At 44.6% G+C, this 16,562-nt stretch overlaps 1 protein-coding gene across 5 annotated transcripts in view; it reads right to left on the bottom strand.

The window, feature by feature from the left end:
* Positions 1–16,562, bottom strand: part of SNX25 (sorting nexin 25) — a 115,299-nt gene that overhangs the window by 33,598 nt on the left and 65,139 nt on the right. The gene's annotated exons all lie outside the window — the stretch shown is intronic.

Consider the following 16,562-nt stretch of genomic DNA (forward strand, 5'->3'; position numbering starts at 1 on the left):
TCCTGAGTATGTATCCAAAGAAAATGAAAACACGAATTCAAAAAGATATATGCACCCCAATATTCATAGCAACACTACGTACAATAGCCAAGATACAGAAGCAACCTAAGTGACCATCAACAGATGAACAGATGAAGAAGATGTGACACACATATCTATTGCGTGGGCCAAAAGGTTGGTTTGTTTGTTTCCGTAAGATGGCTCCAGCAGCACTCAGTTGTCTTTAACTTCATTTGAAACGATTTCGTTAGATTGTATGGGGCAGCTGTCACATCAGCGTGCATTAAAAAAAGACTTATCAAGATTGGTGAATTTTTGTGTAGCCATTTTAATATTGAAAATGGAAGAAAAAAGCAACATTTTTGGCATATTATTCTTCATCATTTCAAGAAAGGTAAAAACTCAACTGAAATGCAAAAAAAGATTTGTGCAGTATATGGAGAAGATGCTGTGACTGATCGAACGTGTCAAAAGTGGTTTGCGAAGTTTTGTGCTAGAGATTTCTCACTGGACGATGCTCCATGGGCGGGTAGACCAGCTGAAGTTGATACAATCAAATTGAAACAATAATTGAGAACAATCAATGTTATACCACGTGGGAGACAGCCAACACACTCAAAATATCCAAACCAAGCATTGAAAATCATTCGCACCAGCTTGGTTTTATGTTAATTGCGTTGATGCTTGGGTTCCATGTAAGTTAAGCAAAAAAAAAAAAACCTTCTTGACCATATTTCCGCATGCAATTCTCTACTGAAACGTAATGAAAATGTTCCGTTTTTAAAACAAATTGTCACGGGCGATGAAAAGTGGATACTGTACAATAATGTGGAACGGAAGAGATCGTGGGGCAAGCGAAATGAACCATCACCAACCACACTAAAGGCTGGTCTTCATCCAGAGAAGATGATGCTGTGTATATGCTGGGACTGGAGGGGAGTTCCTCTATCATGAGCTCCTTCCGGAAAACCAAACAATTAATTCCAACAAGCACTACCCCTGACTAGACCAACTGAAAGTAGCACTCGACAAAAAGCGTCCAGAATTAGTCAAGAGAAAACACATAATCTTCCATCAGGATAACGCAAGACTGCGTGTTTCTTTGATGACCAGGCAAAAACTGTTACAGTTGGGCTGGGAAGTTCTGATTCATCTGCCGTATTCAGCAGACATTGCATCTTCAGATTCCCATTTATTTCAGTCTTTACAAACTTCTCTTAATGTAAACAATTTCAATTCCCTGGAAGACTGTAAAAGGCACCTGGAACAGTTCTTTGCTCAAAAAGATAAGTTTTGGGAAGGTGGAATTATGAAGTTGCCTGAAAAATGGCAGAAGGTAGTGGAACAAAAGGGTGAATACATTGTTCAGTAAAGTTCTTGGTGAAAATGAAAAATGTGTCTTTTATTTTTACTTAAAAAAACAAAGGCACTTTTTGACCCACCCAATATATATAATGGAATATTACTCAGCCATAAAAGGAATGAAATTTTGCCATTTGCAACGTGGATGGACCTGGGGGCTATTATATTTAGTGAAATAAGTCAGACAGAAAAAGACAAATACTATATGTTTTCACTTATATGTGGAATCTAAAAAAACTAAAACAAACGAATGAATGTAACAAAACAGAAACAGACTCACAGATACAGATAATAAACCAGTGGCTACCAGAGGGAAGAGGAGTATGTGGAGGGCCAACATAGGTGAAGGGGATTAAGAGGTACAAACTACCAGGTATAAAATAAATAAGTTATAGGGCTTCCCTGGTGGCGCAGTGGTTGAGAGTCCGCCTGTTGATGCAGGGGACACAGGTTCGTGACCCGGGCCAGGAAGATCCCACATGCCACGGAGCGGCTGGGCCCGTGAGCCATGGCCGCTGAGCCTGCGCGTCCGGAGCCTGTGCTCCGCAACGGGAGAGGCCCCAACAGTGAGGCCCGTGTAAGGCATAAATAAATAAATAAGTTATAAGGATATAACATACAGCACAAGAAATATAGCCAATATTTTATAACAACTTTATATGGGGTATAATCTATAAAAATAGTGAATCACTATGTTATAGGGCTGTCTCTGGACTGCCCATCCTGGACACTTCGTATGAATGGAGTCACACACTACGTGGTCTACGGTGACCAGCTTCTTGGACACACTGGGTAGCTCCCTGCTCGGGGCTTTACTATCCATCCTCTCAGCCTGGCCCCTTCATCCCAATGGAATCTGCCTGGCTCAGTTCCCCGCCCCCTTCAGGTCCCTAGTTCAGGGTTCAGGGAAGACCTCCCCAGCCACTCTCCTTCTACCTGCAACCTCCACCCTAAACACCAGTCTTCTCCCGTCTTTCCTTCTCTAGCGCAGCGGTCCCCAACCTTTTTGGCTCCAGGGGTGGGTTTCGTGGAAGACAGCTCTTCCGCAGACGGGGCGTGAGGGGGTAATGGTTCAGGCGGTGATGCGAGCAATGGGGGGCAGCTGATGAAGCTTCCCCGCTGGCTCGCCGCTCACCTCTTGCTGGGCAGCCCGGCTCCTGACAGGGGGTTGGGGGACCCCTGCTCTACAGCACAACTGCCAAACTGCATATTCGACTTAGTTATCCTGTATGTCCTCATACAGGTAGCGTTTTGTCTGTTCACATGCTGCTGTACCATCAGCACCTACGAGAGTGCCTGTCAACACATGAGGGACTCAAAAAATGTGTTGAGTGGATGTACGACCTGTGTCAAATGTTACTGAGAGGTCAACACAACACAGCTAACATTTTGCTGAGTGCTTGCTGTGGATCAGGTATTGTGCTCTTTCTAGAACTCTGGCTGTGAAGGAGAGAACCAGGGTGAGTCTCCTCACCTCCCATTCTTCAACTTACTCTGTTATGGTGTCTAGCCCTCCCCTCCATCAAATCTGCTGTGGCCAAGATCACTAGTGGACCTCCACATCAAATGCAGTAGACAGTTGTCAGTAGAGTCTGGAATCAGACTACAATTCGGGCTCTACCACCACGAGCTACATGGTCTTAGTGAGACTTTTTAAAAATTTAACTTAAGGGGGCTTCCCTGGTGGCGCAGTGGTTAAGAATCCACCTGCCAAAGCAGGGGACACAGGTTCGAGCCCTGGTCCGAGAAGATCCCACATGCCGCGGAGCAACTAAGCCCGTGCGCCACAACTACTGAGCCTGCGCCCTAGAGCCCGCGAGCCACAACTACTGAAGCTTGTGTGCCACAACTACTGAAGCCCACGTGCCTAGGGCCCGTGCTCCACAACAAGAGAAGCCACCGCAGTGAGAAGCCCGCACACCGCAACGAAGAGTAGCCCCCGCTCGCCACAACTAGAGAAAGCCTGCGCACAGCAGCAAAGACCCAACACAGCCAAAAACAAATAAATTTATTTTAAAAAGAAGAAAATCACCTCAAAAACATATACAATGGTTTGTTTCCTTAAGCTGACATTATATAACTTATATAAAGCAAAAGACTCACGAAATTAATTTTTAAAAACGGTAAGTGCTGAGCATTTCCTTGTGAACAGACTGGCTTTGCATACACACCTGAAGGCAAGGAAGGGCTGGGTTGAGGGAAGGCATTTTTTTTTTTTTTAATGGGCAAGAAATGAGCTGGTTTTAATGCTGATGAGCAGGAACCAGTTAAAAGAAAAAACGGTGACAGATGGAGAGTGGTACCCAGTAGACACCTGAGGAGGCTGGCTTTGGGAAAGGCCACCTCCTCCACTGTGGTAACACGCAAGGCACAGCGATGGATGCAGACACAAGCAAATGGGGAGCTGGAGCAGTTCCCTTTCTAGGTTCTGGTTTCTGGAAGTGGGGAGGGAGGTTATCTGCTCAGAGGGAGGTGTGTAAAAAGGGGGAGGGGATAGAGGCCTGAGGAAAGTGGGCAAAGTGTGAAAGCCACTGTGGAAAGCGGAAGAGCAAGCTCACTTCAGGAACACGGCAGGATTGTTTCAGGTGGTGTCCAGGGCCGAGGCGACCTCTGGATGTGTATAAACCTTCCTGGGCAGGTCAGAACACACCTGACTTAGACTGGAACTGGCGACAACAAACTTAGACAACAACTGGTGTTGTGTTTCTCGGTGCCCCTGGACACGGAGTCTAAGTGAAGTTTTACACACCTAGGGAGACCTCCAATTCCCTAGGGTGGTCGTCACCGCCCTCATGTCACAGAGTCAATCGTGCAGATGCTTATAATAGCGCCTGGGCAGGCTGAACAATTAACTGGAAAAACTCAGGCAAGGACCACAAAACACTGTCTTTCAGAGCAGCTTTTTCTGATATTTATCACCAACGGTCATAAGCAGACTTCAAGTCAGCAGTCAGCCTCGCTCAAGAGGGTCTGTCAGGTATTACAGGGTGTTTTTCATACATGTGCTGAGGAGACATTTTCATTTGACTTCAATGATGGTTTCTCAGCATATCCTATTCTTGGCTGACAGAGAGGCCCTGACCAAAGAACTTAACTCAGCACTCATCTCGAGAGGAAAAAAGCATATTTCAGAGCCCCCTTAGTGGGAAGACAAAAGTAAATGTAGTGTGTCCCCAAATTAGCCTATTGCAAACTAAAACTATTCATGTGTGTACCTAAAGAAATACATGCTGGGAATAGTGAATTTTTCAGAAAAGTTTTCATTTATTTTTCTACCTCCAAAGCTCATGTTATTTCCATTATACTTAGATTCTAAGGAGCTTAAACTCCTACAGTTATATTCCGCTATTCTGCACTGATTACAGTTATTTTCAATAGATTTAAAGCATATATCCTTAAACTATTTTGCATTGGTTACATTTACTTTAAACATTCTAAACATATATCCTTAAACTCTAAATTTTGTACATAACATTTAAGCTACTTTAAAATTGGGGGACAAAAAGTTGTCTTTTCTGGGCCTGTGAGCCATGGCCACTGAGCCTGCGCGTCCGGAGCCTGTGCTCCGCAACGGGAGAGGCCACAGCAGTGAGAGGCCTGCGTACCGCGAAAAAAAAAAAAAAAGTTGCCTTTTATAAAATAAACCTAGACTGCAATTTTAATTTTGGGTTAAAACAGACTAATAAAAAGGAAGATATAGAGAAAGAAACTGACACACATTTAACAACAACCAAATTCTTCTCCTGGGGAGGCTTAAAAGTCTTTCTAAAAGGACAAAAACTGAGGCAAATTCCAAAGGGAAGGAAGAAAGAGAATAAACCTTCTCCTAAAACCCAGCTGCAGAGCCGAGAAAACATTCTGGAGTCCTGCCCGAATGTCCCCTGCTCACGTGAATGCATTCTGTTTGTTAAGGGCAAGACAAAGCCATTGTCTGATGACAAAGCTTGTTGCTAACAAACGCTACGGCAACTTGTTGCTTAGACAATTCTGTTTATTTTTGCCTCAGAAAACCAATGCCATGTTCAGGGCTAAATGACTAACAGGGCGCTCCTGCAGCGCACGCGACTGCCGTGCAAAAATCCCAGTAAATCCAGCGATGCAGATGAATACACTTCTTTGTGACCTGAGAACCCGTCCATCCAAGAAATCTTCACGCCACGAGAAGCGCAGTCAAGAGGGTGGAAGATGCACTGCCCAGCTCAAGCGAGACTCCTGCAGCTGTCCCTCTGCAGAGACCTAGGTAATGCTGCACACTGTTAAAAACCGGTTAACCACACAATGTTTAATCCAGATTAAAAAAGAAGGCCGAGACCACAAACAGCGGCAGGTGACACACTGGGTGGCAGTGGCTCTTTACGTGGGTGCCGAGAAGAACACACGAGTGATATAATCTTCTAAAACAATTAATTATAAATGTCTACTGTTTTCCTTCCTAGAGAGTCTAGATTCTACTGAGGTCAGAGCAAAAGGAAAGGGGGTCATTTGCGGGAAAAGACATTTGGATTAGACCTTAGGCGAACCCTATGAGGATATTTCAGTGGACCTATGAACAACATCACAGAACTGCTTTTTGCTGTAAGCCTTCTGCCCATGAAATAGTTCTTCCTTAAGTGAGTAAAGCAACTTGCAGTAAAACAAAAACACCAGGGGACAACTGTTAGATACTATTTCCAATGTGGCAAAGGAGGGTAAAGTAACCTACAGTGCAAACCAAGGGCTCCAGAAGTAGCACAAGTATAAGTGGATTCAAATAGCACCACTGTATTTTTCAAGTACTCAAAAGTATCAACAAAGAGTATTTCTTTTCTCATAGTGCGCTATCAAATTCCAAGGCATAGCCCAACTGCAACAGCCTCGGCAGGCTGATTGAGGAATTCCACGGACGACACACAGCAAGCTCTCTCAGCCTGCACACCAGTGACATTCTGGGTGGATAAATCTTTGCTGTGGGGCTGTCCTCTGTATCACGGGATGTTTAGCAGCATCCTTGGCCTCTACCACTAGATGCCAGTAGCATCCCTTTCCCCCTGTGTGACAGCCAAAAATGCCTCCAGACCTTGTCAAATGCCCCTGTCCTCCCACCCCACTGAGACGTATTAATACAGAGGCACAGCTCCTGTGAGAGTGCAGAAGGCAAGGCTACACTACCCCCTGACTCCCCAGCATTGGGTTCTGTCCCCCACGATGCACAGGTCTCCTCACACACCCCACGCAATCAAGGGAAGGGATTAGGGGGTTCCTCGCTAGAAAACGTCACCAACAGGCTAACAAGTCTTTGAATCTTTCTTGTACATTGAAATGCAAGTTTCAATAAACCCCCTTGAGAAGAGGGTTCAAGAAACAGGTATGGATTTACTCAGGGACTAGTCCAGTTTCCAAAGGAGAAATGGTGCTTCCTTCTTACTGTGAAGCTGATGGCAATTCTCAGTAGTTACTGATCCTCTCAAACTTCTTCAAAGTTATCTGAAAATCACCTCAAAAGCTGCCCAGGAACTAAAACAATATTTACCTTTCTTTTCAACTTGAGGCCGGAATGTTCTCTTTTTTACAAGTGGGATTCTCTTACCACACCAAACACCTGAAATTTCAAAGCCTGGAGTGTGTCACTCCGCTTTAGTAGAAAGTATATTTGAGGAATAAGCAGAGATCCTATGGCAGGAGCTGATGGTGGAGCCTCTCACGTTATAGTGGAGAAGAATACAGGGGCCTCACGGGCCAGGCAAGGCCGAGTCAGGGTGCCTACAGTGCACCTTTTACCTCTTTCCTTTAAACATCTCAAGGGCTGAAACTTCCAGTACTTCCTTTGGTTTAAGGCCCTCAGCATGCTTGCAATCGATTTTTTAAATAATAGCGTCCTATCAGTTAAATCCACACATCAAATTGCCAGGAGAACCCTTCTCCTACATTAGAACTGTGACTTGAACAGATAGAAGACAGACACTTAGAACGCAGTTCTGACGCATACGATTTCTAAGTTTTGAGCATGACTCGCATGGCATCTGCCTTGTGTGAGTGAGCAGTGCGGTGGGAAGAGTCCAGGACTAAAGTCCAGGAGACGTGGGTTCAAGTTCAGATCAGCGTGAGACTAACCAGGTACCTGTTTAACATCTCTGGACCTGAACTTTATTCGTATAAATGCAGGTCTTAGAATGGAAGATGACTAAAGTTTTCTGGGAGAAGAGAGGTGGGAGGAGAGTTGGATATAAAATTATATATATGTAACTATATAAAATTACACTCTCTGTGGAGAGTGTAATGGAAGTGCCCTGAGCCCTCGGTCCCTCAAGGCAGGTAAGGGATGGGGCTGTGTTGGATGTTAGGGAAGGAACCGCAGGCTCTGGACGCTGCCACACTCAGAGCATCAGGGCTGGGCAGAGGGAAACCCTGGCAAGCGCCCTGCAGCAATGGCCTGGGGTGTTTTGTAAGTTTAGGTCATTCATAAATTAGAAACTGTGTCAAATTACTGCAATGCTAGGAAGTTAGATCACAGAGCATTAGAAAGGACTCTGAGAAGTCCGCTAGAGTCTACAGAGTAGCTCCTTCTTTCAGGCAGGGACACCTTTACATCCCAAATCAGATGAGAAATACTATTTAAAAAAATAATTCCTAATGGAAATCATTATGGTTCTTATCAACAAGTAACTGTGTGTATGTACATACTCAATACAGTCTGAAGTTCTTCTACACTTCTGCTTGACACATTCAGTTCCAAAACTCTTTACTTACACTCTAAACAAGATACACACAATGTTGCCAACACCTCCCAATCTACACTATGAGCACGTCACCCCCAAGAGTGCAGTATTTATATACGGCAGTTTCTATCAGACTCAAATCAACATTATGTCCCTCTCTGCAGTCAGCTGAATAAATAGTACTCTTGAATCACTTCATTCTTTTTTTTCTTTAACAATTCATTTAATGTTTCTGTATCATTAATCAGAAGTCTTGTTAATTTGCAGGAACTATTTGTCCACAGAGGATCCTTTATTTCCTACCGGGGAAAACAGCTTATGTGTTTTGCTTTGTTTTTTAATTTTTATTGGAGTATATTTGATTTACAACGTTGTGTGTTAGTTTCAGTGAACCAGTCATACGTATACATATATCCACCCTTTTTTTTTTTTTTTAGATTCTTTTCCCATATAGGCCATTACAGAGTATTGAGTAGAGTTCCCTGTGCAGTACAGCAGGTTCTTAATTAGTTATCACTTTAACTATTCTTTTTTGGTTTGTTTGTTGTTTGTTTGTTTTGCGGTACGCGGGCCTCTCACTGTTGTGGCCTATCCCGCTGCGAAGCACAGGCTCCAGATGCGCAGGCTCAGCGGCCATGGCTCACGGGCCCAGCCGCTCTGCGGCATGTGGGATCTTCCCAGACTGGGGCACGAACCCATGTCCCCTGCATCGGCAGGTGGACTCTCAACCACTGCGCCACCAGGGAAGCCCCACTTTAACTATTCTTGATAACATTTCAGGATCCAGAACAGCAGTGGGGTGGGGGAAAGCTTTAAAGGGAGCTGATATACTGGGCTCATTCACATCCACCTGTAGGGAAAATGTAGCATATGTTCAATTACTACTAGAATTCCTACACTTGGCCAGTATCTTAGTTCGGGTAACTATAACCAAATGCCACAGACCGGCTGGCTATACACAACAGAAATGTATTTCTCACAGTCTGGAGACTGGGAATCCAAGATTAGGGTGCCACCACAGTTGAGTACTGGTGAAGGTCCTCTGGTCGGTGGCAGACTGCCACCTTCTCGCTGTGTCCTCACATGATGGGAGAGGCTGGGGATCTCTCTGCAGCCTCTTTTATATGTCACCAGGTCCATTCGTGAGGGCTCCACTGTCACGACTTAAGCACCTCCCAAAGGCCTCACCTCCTAATACCATCAAGTTCGGATGTTAGGATTTCAGTGCAAGGATTCTGGGGGAACACGATTACTGAGACCCTAGCAGCCAGCTAATTTTACTAGACCACTTCTCAACTACCTGGGCTGTTCTAACTGTAAATAAAAAGCTAGAGTTGGGCACTAAAATGCAAACGCGAACAGATCACTGGCTCTACAGTAGCGGTTCTCACGGTGCCCTTAGTGGATAAGCAACACCAGCATCTCTGGGGGACCTGTGAGGGATGCAAACTTTCAGGGCCCACTCAGAGCCACAGAATCACAGACTTTGGGGCCCAGAAACCTGCATCTTAACAAGCCCGCCAGGTGATTCTGACACACACTATAGTTTGAGAACGACTGGTCTCCAGGATGAAGCCCAAACTTCTCAGGACAGCTCCCAAGGCCCTTTAGGATCGGCCCTTATCTTCCCATCAAGGCTCATCTCTCCATTACATCCCAAGCACCTGCACAGTGCCTCAGCTGACAGAACCCACATACAAACACACACGTGGCAGCACCCAGCCGCAGCCACCCAACAAGCCCAAAGGGGATGAGAGCCACTCGATCTTTTGGACTCAACTCTGCTACCCTTAAAGAGAGCGCCTTTCTTGAGCTCTGGCCCAGGTAGAGCTGACACTCCACACATCTGTGCCACTACTCAATCCTGAACCTGCAACGCTCACTGAATTTATCAAGTTGTATCGTGATTTTGTTCGTGTGTCCACCTGTCTCCTCACTGGACTCTGATCTCCTGAAGGTCGGGGACAGTTTCATGCATTGCACAGCTGTGCCTCATACATAATGGCACTCGCAAGACGTTTGCTGAGTGACGGAAGACCTACTTCTGGTGATTAAGATATCCTTCAGAGTCCTTTCTCTACTGCCGTGAAGGGTTCTGTGAACTCAGGTGGTCTTTCATCTACCCAGGATCAGAGCGGGGCGGGGGGGGACGTGTTGTGAACAAAGCAGAGAAATTCGAGATAAAATATAAAGGATAAGTAGGAGTTATCTAGGCAGAGTGACTCTGAGTGTAGGGCAGCATTCCAAGAAGAAGAAACAGAATGTGCAAAGAATATGAGGCGGGAGGATCTGGGGTGAGTTGAGGAAACAGAGAAGTGAGTGTGGCTGGAGTTCAGAGGGAGGGGGTGGTCTGGCGGGAGATGAGGCTGAAGATAGAGACGGGGCCAGAGCAAGCAGGACCCTGCAGGTTTCACATCAAAGCGTTGTTATCCTAAGAACAATGGGAAGACAATGAAAGATAAGCATGGGGGTGGCATGATTAAGATCTGTATTTTTAAAAAATCACTCTGGCTTCAGTATGGAAAATAAATTGAATAAGGGCAGGAGTGGATACAAGGAAACCATTTAGGAAGCTACTGCCTTAGTCTGAGAGAGATGGGTGGTTCAGAGAAAGAACCAAGTTGAGATATATTTAGGAGGTCAGTCTGTGGGACGATAATGGACTAGATACAGCGCGTGATGGAGAAGGAATGAACGAGGAGGACTCCTAGGTTTCTGACTTACTTGGATGAATGGCAATGCCATTCACAGAGACAAGAAACTACAGAAGATGACCAGTTACGTGGGCCCTGATTTGGACCTTTTCATTTGGAGGTGTCTTTTGATATCCAAATAAAAATGTGCAGTAAACAGTAGGTCAGTAGAAAAGCAGAGAATAGAGGTTCTGTAGATAGAAATTTGGAAAGTCATCAGCATATAGATAATGGAAAGACTAACCAGACAAAGAACACAGAGCAGTGCTACCCAAGGAAACTGTGGTGATGAAGATGTTCCACACTCTCCAATATGGTACCCACACATACACTTGAAACATAACTGGTGTGACTGAGAAACAAAATTTTACATTTTTATTTACTTTCAGTTAATTTAAATAGCCACATATGCTAATGGTTACTATACTGGACAGCACAGGTATAAAATAACGAGAGTTAGAAACAAATCCTGAGGAACTCCAACATCTAAAAGCTGAAGAGAGACAAATAAGCAAGCAGAAAAACAAACAAACAACTAGAATGACAGATTGCTAGCCAGGGCAGGTGAAAGCTCAGGAAGACAGTAGTCACCAATGTCCCATGCTGCCGAACAGTCAAAGATGAAAATGGAAAAATGTTCACTGAAACTAGCTGGTTGGACTTACTAAACTTCCCAAATTCCATCACCAACAAGAAGTTGATGTGATTAGCGGGTAAAATTCAGGCCTCCGTCAATATGTTTGGCCAGAATGAATGACAAAATAAGGTCAGAGGCAAGAAAATTTTGTGAGCAGACTTAAAACTTCTGAGACCAAGTGCTTCAAATTGTTTAATATCTATGAATTTGCTCTAACAACCTCCTTCTCTAATCATACCTAATTTTCTTGCCCATAGGATAAGGATCTGAGTTAGATGGTCTCAAAACTTTTTTATTTTTACGATTATTTACTTTCCCTAGAATTGTATCAGCAGTTGAACTAGCTGAGGCACTGTAAAGACTTTTAAAATCATTCGATACCTTTTCTTAAAAAGATCAAAATACCATAAGAAAAAAGCCATCAAGAAAAGAATCAAATTGAAATGTCTACATTGTTAAAGAGAGGAACTTGCTCTTCATTTAAGATAAACTAATCTACTATGAACCTGAAACATGTACAGAGTTTTGTGTGAATTTGCTGGAGTCTGTTGACGCTCAGAAGCCTTATTTGAACCTTCCTGTGTATACAAAGTGAAGTGGTCCCCCCCCCGACCCTAGTCTATCGTCCTGAGAAAAGTCAATGCAGAGTCAGCTGGTTAATTCCTTAAGGTTTCAGACGAAAACACAATCAGGTAATTTCTCCCCACTGGTTATACGACCTTTTTTCCTCTGAATCCTCAAAATATTTTCACAATTGCATACCATTTCTTAATCATCAACAATTATAGTTGAAAAAGACCTGCCTGAAACATATTTATACGTAGCAACAAAATTATACTTTAGCATATATATACTATTTGCATAAATAAAGTTCCCATCTCTAGTTTGAACCCTAAGTATTCTTAGTATCTTCCATCTGGTCATTCTTTTTTTTAAACTTCTTCAGTTTCCCACTCACAAGGAGGACATGGAAATAAGGAGAAACAACACTGGAAACGAAACTGCTTAAAACCTCACACACGACCTGGCAGCACCATTACACAGTCACTGTGAGCACAGCCCGATTTTCCAGGTTTAAGGAAACAGTGCAGACAGGTGCAGCTGGTGACGAGAAGTCAACACACAGACGGAGGCTTCTCCCGGATTCTCCGCCCGATGATATTTTCACTAGATCGCACTATCCTCAAAAAACAACAAAACGATTCTATTTGAGGGAAGCCTTTTAATGGTAAAAAAAATCAAAGTTTCCGTAGTGCCTTTTACAGGGAGGAAAAAACACACAGACGAAAAACATTTGTCTGGAAATAAATTACAGATTAATTTGAGAAAGAATGAGATAAAGTAACTTTTTATGTGACAGCTGTACATCAAAACTCTAAAGGTCACAGAGAAATAAGAACTGTTTCCAATAATAATATGTTACCGGACATTTTATTAAAAGAAAAAGGACAATGGGGAGTGTTCAATTTGACCTTCCTTTTTATTAAAAAAAAATACCTGGGCTTCCCTGGTGTCCCAGTGGTTGAGGGTCCGCCTGCCGATGCAGGGGACACGGGTTCGTGCCCCGGTCCGGGAGGATCCCACATGCCGCGGAGCGGCTGGGCCCGTGAGCCATGGCCGCTGAGCCTGCGCGTCCGGAGCCTGTGCTCCGCAGCGGGAGAGGCCACAGCAGTGAGAGGCCCGCGTACCGCAAAAAAAAAAAAACAAACCCTGAACTTAAATTATAACAACCTAATTCTTTAAAATTGAAACCACCTACACATGAACTTCAAGAGCAAGACAGCAGATGGTATCATTTATGAGGGAAGTCACTTCAGACTCTTAACACATTATTCTCCCCTAACAACGGGCTGTGCAAAGATACACAGAAATAGGAGACGATTAACTATCACCTCTATGTTGTCACTTCCAAGCGCTTCTCCTCAGGGTTCTCTCTCCCCACAGCGTGAATCCCAGCTTAGAAACGCCGGATGGGCACTTCTCCACCCTGCTGTCGTCCCAGGTCCACAACACCAGGACCGGTGAGCTCTCTCACCCCCGACCCAGACCCCTACACACCCCCTGACTCTCTGAGTGTCTTCACTGAGAAACCCTTTATGATCACCAAGAGCGGGCAACCTAAAGACTGAGGAAACTGAGGCCTAGAGAAGTGAAGGACGTACCCAGGTTTCACTGGGAAGCCGGCAAGAGAACCAAGGCCTCCTAAACTCCAGCTCCCACACTTTTTCTTCTGCACCCAAACCTCATCTCACCAACCTGAAGCAGCGGAACCTCACAGGAACAGCAGCGGACTAGGAGTTGTTGGGACCTCAGACGTGAGCTCTGGACAGCCACGTCCTCGCCTGTGGAGGCAGCAGGTGGTACCGGCGCCATCACATCCCACCATCCGATCCCCCCCCACATCCAATTAGCTGCCAACTAGGCTGTCTTTCCTTTATAACCTTCCTTATCAACCCCTTCCTTTTCAACACCATTATCTACACCCTGATTGCTATACGTCACTCCTGGACACTGTGTCATCCTCTGTCTTTTATTTTAGCCACTTTAGTGGGTGTGAAGTGGTATCTCGTATTAGGTTTGATTTGCGTTTTCCTAATGTCTAATGATGGAGGCCACGTTTCCAAGTGCTCATTAGCCATTTGTGTATCTTCTCTGGAGAAGTGTCTATGCAAATCCTTTGCCCATTATCCAATTGGGTTGTCTTTTGATTACTGAGTTGTATGAGCTCTTTATATATTCTGGATACAAGCGCTATGTCATATACATGATTTGCAAATACCTTCTCCTATTCTGAGGGTTGTCTTTTTTACTTTCTTGCAGAAGACACAAGTTTTTAACTTTAGATGAAATCCAATTTACCTTTTTTTGGTCACTTATACTTCCCTTCATTCTTATACAGACCCACACAGTTTGCTAGAATACTGATTCCATGGAACCTGTCTTTGTTCTGGACATGAAGACACACGGTAGCTGAAATTGCCTATATGGTTTTGGCTGCCCAACTTTTTTCTGAGATTTTACTTCTTAATCTAAACCCCATTATAGACTTAAAAGAGACTAATTTAGGAAAAGCCAACTACTGGTAACAGAATTAACCCAAAAGAAGAGTAATGTAGCAAATCTTAATGTGGTTATAGAGCTTACTGAAAATAAATGCTTCTAGCATTTTCACGAAAGAGGAACTACAATGCTATCTTTTTTTTTTTTTAATAAATTTATTTATTTATTTATGGCTGCGTTGGGTCTTCATTGCTGCACACGGACTTTCTCTAGTTGCAGCGAGCAGGGACTACTCTACATTGCTGTGTGCAGGCTTCTCATTGCAGTGGCTTCTCTTGTTGCAGAGCACGGGCTCTAGGTGCATGGGCTTCAGTGGTTGTGGCACACGGGCTTGGTAGTTGTGGTGCACGAGCTTAGTTGTTCCACAGCATGTGGGATCTTCCTGGACCAGGGCTCAAACCCATGTCCCCTGCATCAGCAGGCGGATTCTTAACCACTGCCCCACCAGGCAAGTCCCTACAATGCTATCTTGAACTTACCAGTTATAATGTTTCAGGTTGAATTGTGTCCCCCCAAAAGATACGGTTAAGTCCTAAACCCTGGTACCTGTGAATGTGACCTTACCTGGAAACAGGTCTTTGCAGATGTCCTGCCAAAGATGTACTGCTTGACTCTCATCTAAGAGCCAAGAAGCGAGACCCGAAACATACGCTTCCATCACTGCCCTGAAAAGAAACCAACCCTGCCAACACCTGGATCTCAGACTTTGAGACTCCAGAACTACGAGAAAATGTTTTTGTTATTTAAACCACTCACTCTGTGGCACTCTGTTACACAGCCTTAGTAAACTAACACAATAACGAAGATAAGGAAGATGTCTCTGACTAAACTCACGTAACAGGGAGAAGCACTGAGAAAAGCCAGACAACGGTGGCAACAAGAAATCCCTCTCCAGTATTCTCCTTAAAATGTCTGTCAAACTGTCTGAAAATAAACTATCTCCTCTGCAGGAACCATGAGGAAACAGAGAGGACCAGAGCCTGTACTCCTGGAGGAATTAATCAGATCACATCTCCTTTGCTCAAAAGCCTCCAAAGACTTCCTCATTGAGAGTAAAAGCTGAAGCCCCTATAGCGTAAGTAAGGCCCTTCAGGACAGGGTCTCCTGCCACCTCTGATCTCTGGCTTTCTCTCCCCCCACCCACCCCTCAAGCAAGTCTGCGAGCTTCTGCCTCAGACTTTTGCACCTGTCCTTCCCCAGACCCCCTCGGGCCACTAGGGCTTTGCTCACAGGTCCCCACCTGGGCGAGGTCTCCCCAGGTCACCCTATCCAAGTGCAAAATCCTCCCCTTCCGGCTGAGCCAGCATCCCTTATCAACCCCCCCCCACACACACACCTCGCCACAGTTCAACTAGAAGGGAGAACTTGTTTTTCCCCAAGGCACGTCTCACCGTCTGAAATGCTGTGCATTTTATTTGTTGACTGTCCGACTGCCTCCCAGCCTAGTTCAGGGACTCAGTGAATGCAGAGATTTCCCCGTGTCCACTGCTGAATCCTAATCACCTAGTCAGCGTTCAATAAACATTTTTTAATGAATGCATTTGCGCAACTTTCCTCACTGGGCTGAGATTAAGAGTAAGTGCCTCTTCAGAGTCTATACCCTCTTTTGTTTTTTTTTTTTTTAAAAAAAAACATGGCTCCTACCTTCTGTCAGAGACTCAGAAAGACAAGTAAAAGTCTCCAAGCACCCCTCTGCCTCTGTGCTGATTAGAAACCTGGGCACAGGTTAGAGTCTCTGGCCCAAGTCTTCTTGTCCTTTCGGGACCCTCCACTCCCAGACAGGAACTCGAGGGGGCCTGGAGCTTTCTGTGGGAAGTCTAGCCTACAAGGTAGTAGTGTTGGTGCCTGTCAGCTGGGAATCCTGACCTTCTCTGCCCTCCACAGAGTAACACGTCCTGCAACTTCATAAATGAAACACCGGGCAAACTGTAGGGAGGTGGGAGCCAACTTCAGACCTTGATTATTCCTCAGTATCAAAGCCTGGATAACCAACTCTTTATTTGAAGAGAAACAAACAGGAAAAAATTATAGAACATGTTTATGTGTATTTCTAAATCTACAAGAGTAGAGGAGGAAAGATGTTCAGGATACAAATGTTTAACTAGAGGAGGGACT

The sequence above is a fragment of the Mesoplodon mirus genome, assembly GCF_964341445.2.
Source record: "Mesoplodon mirus genome assembly, chromosome: 20".
NCBI classification, from domain to species: Eukaryota; Metazoa; Chordata; class Mammalia; order Artiodactyla; family Ziphiidae; genus Mesoplodon; species Mesoplodon mirus.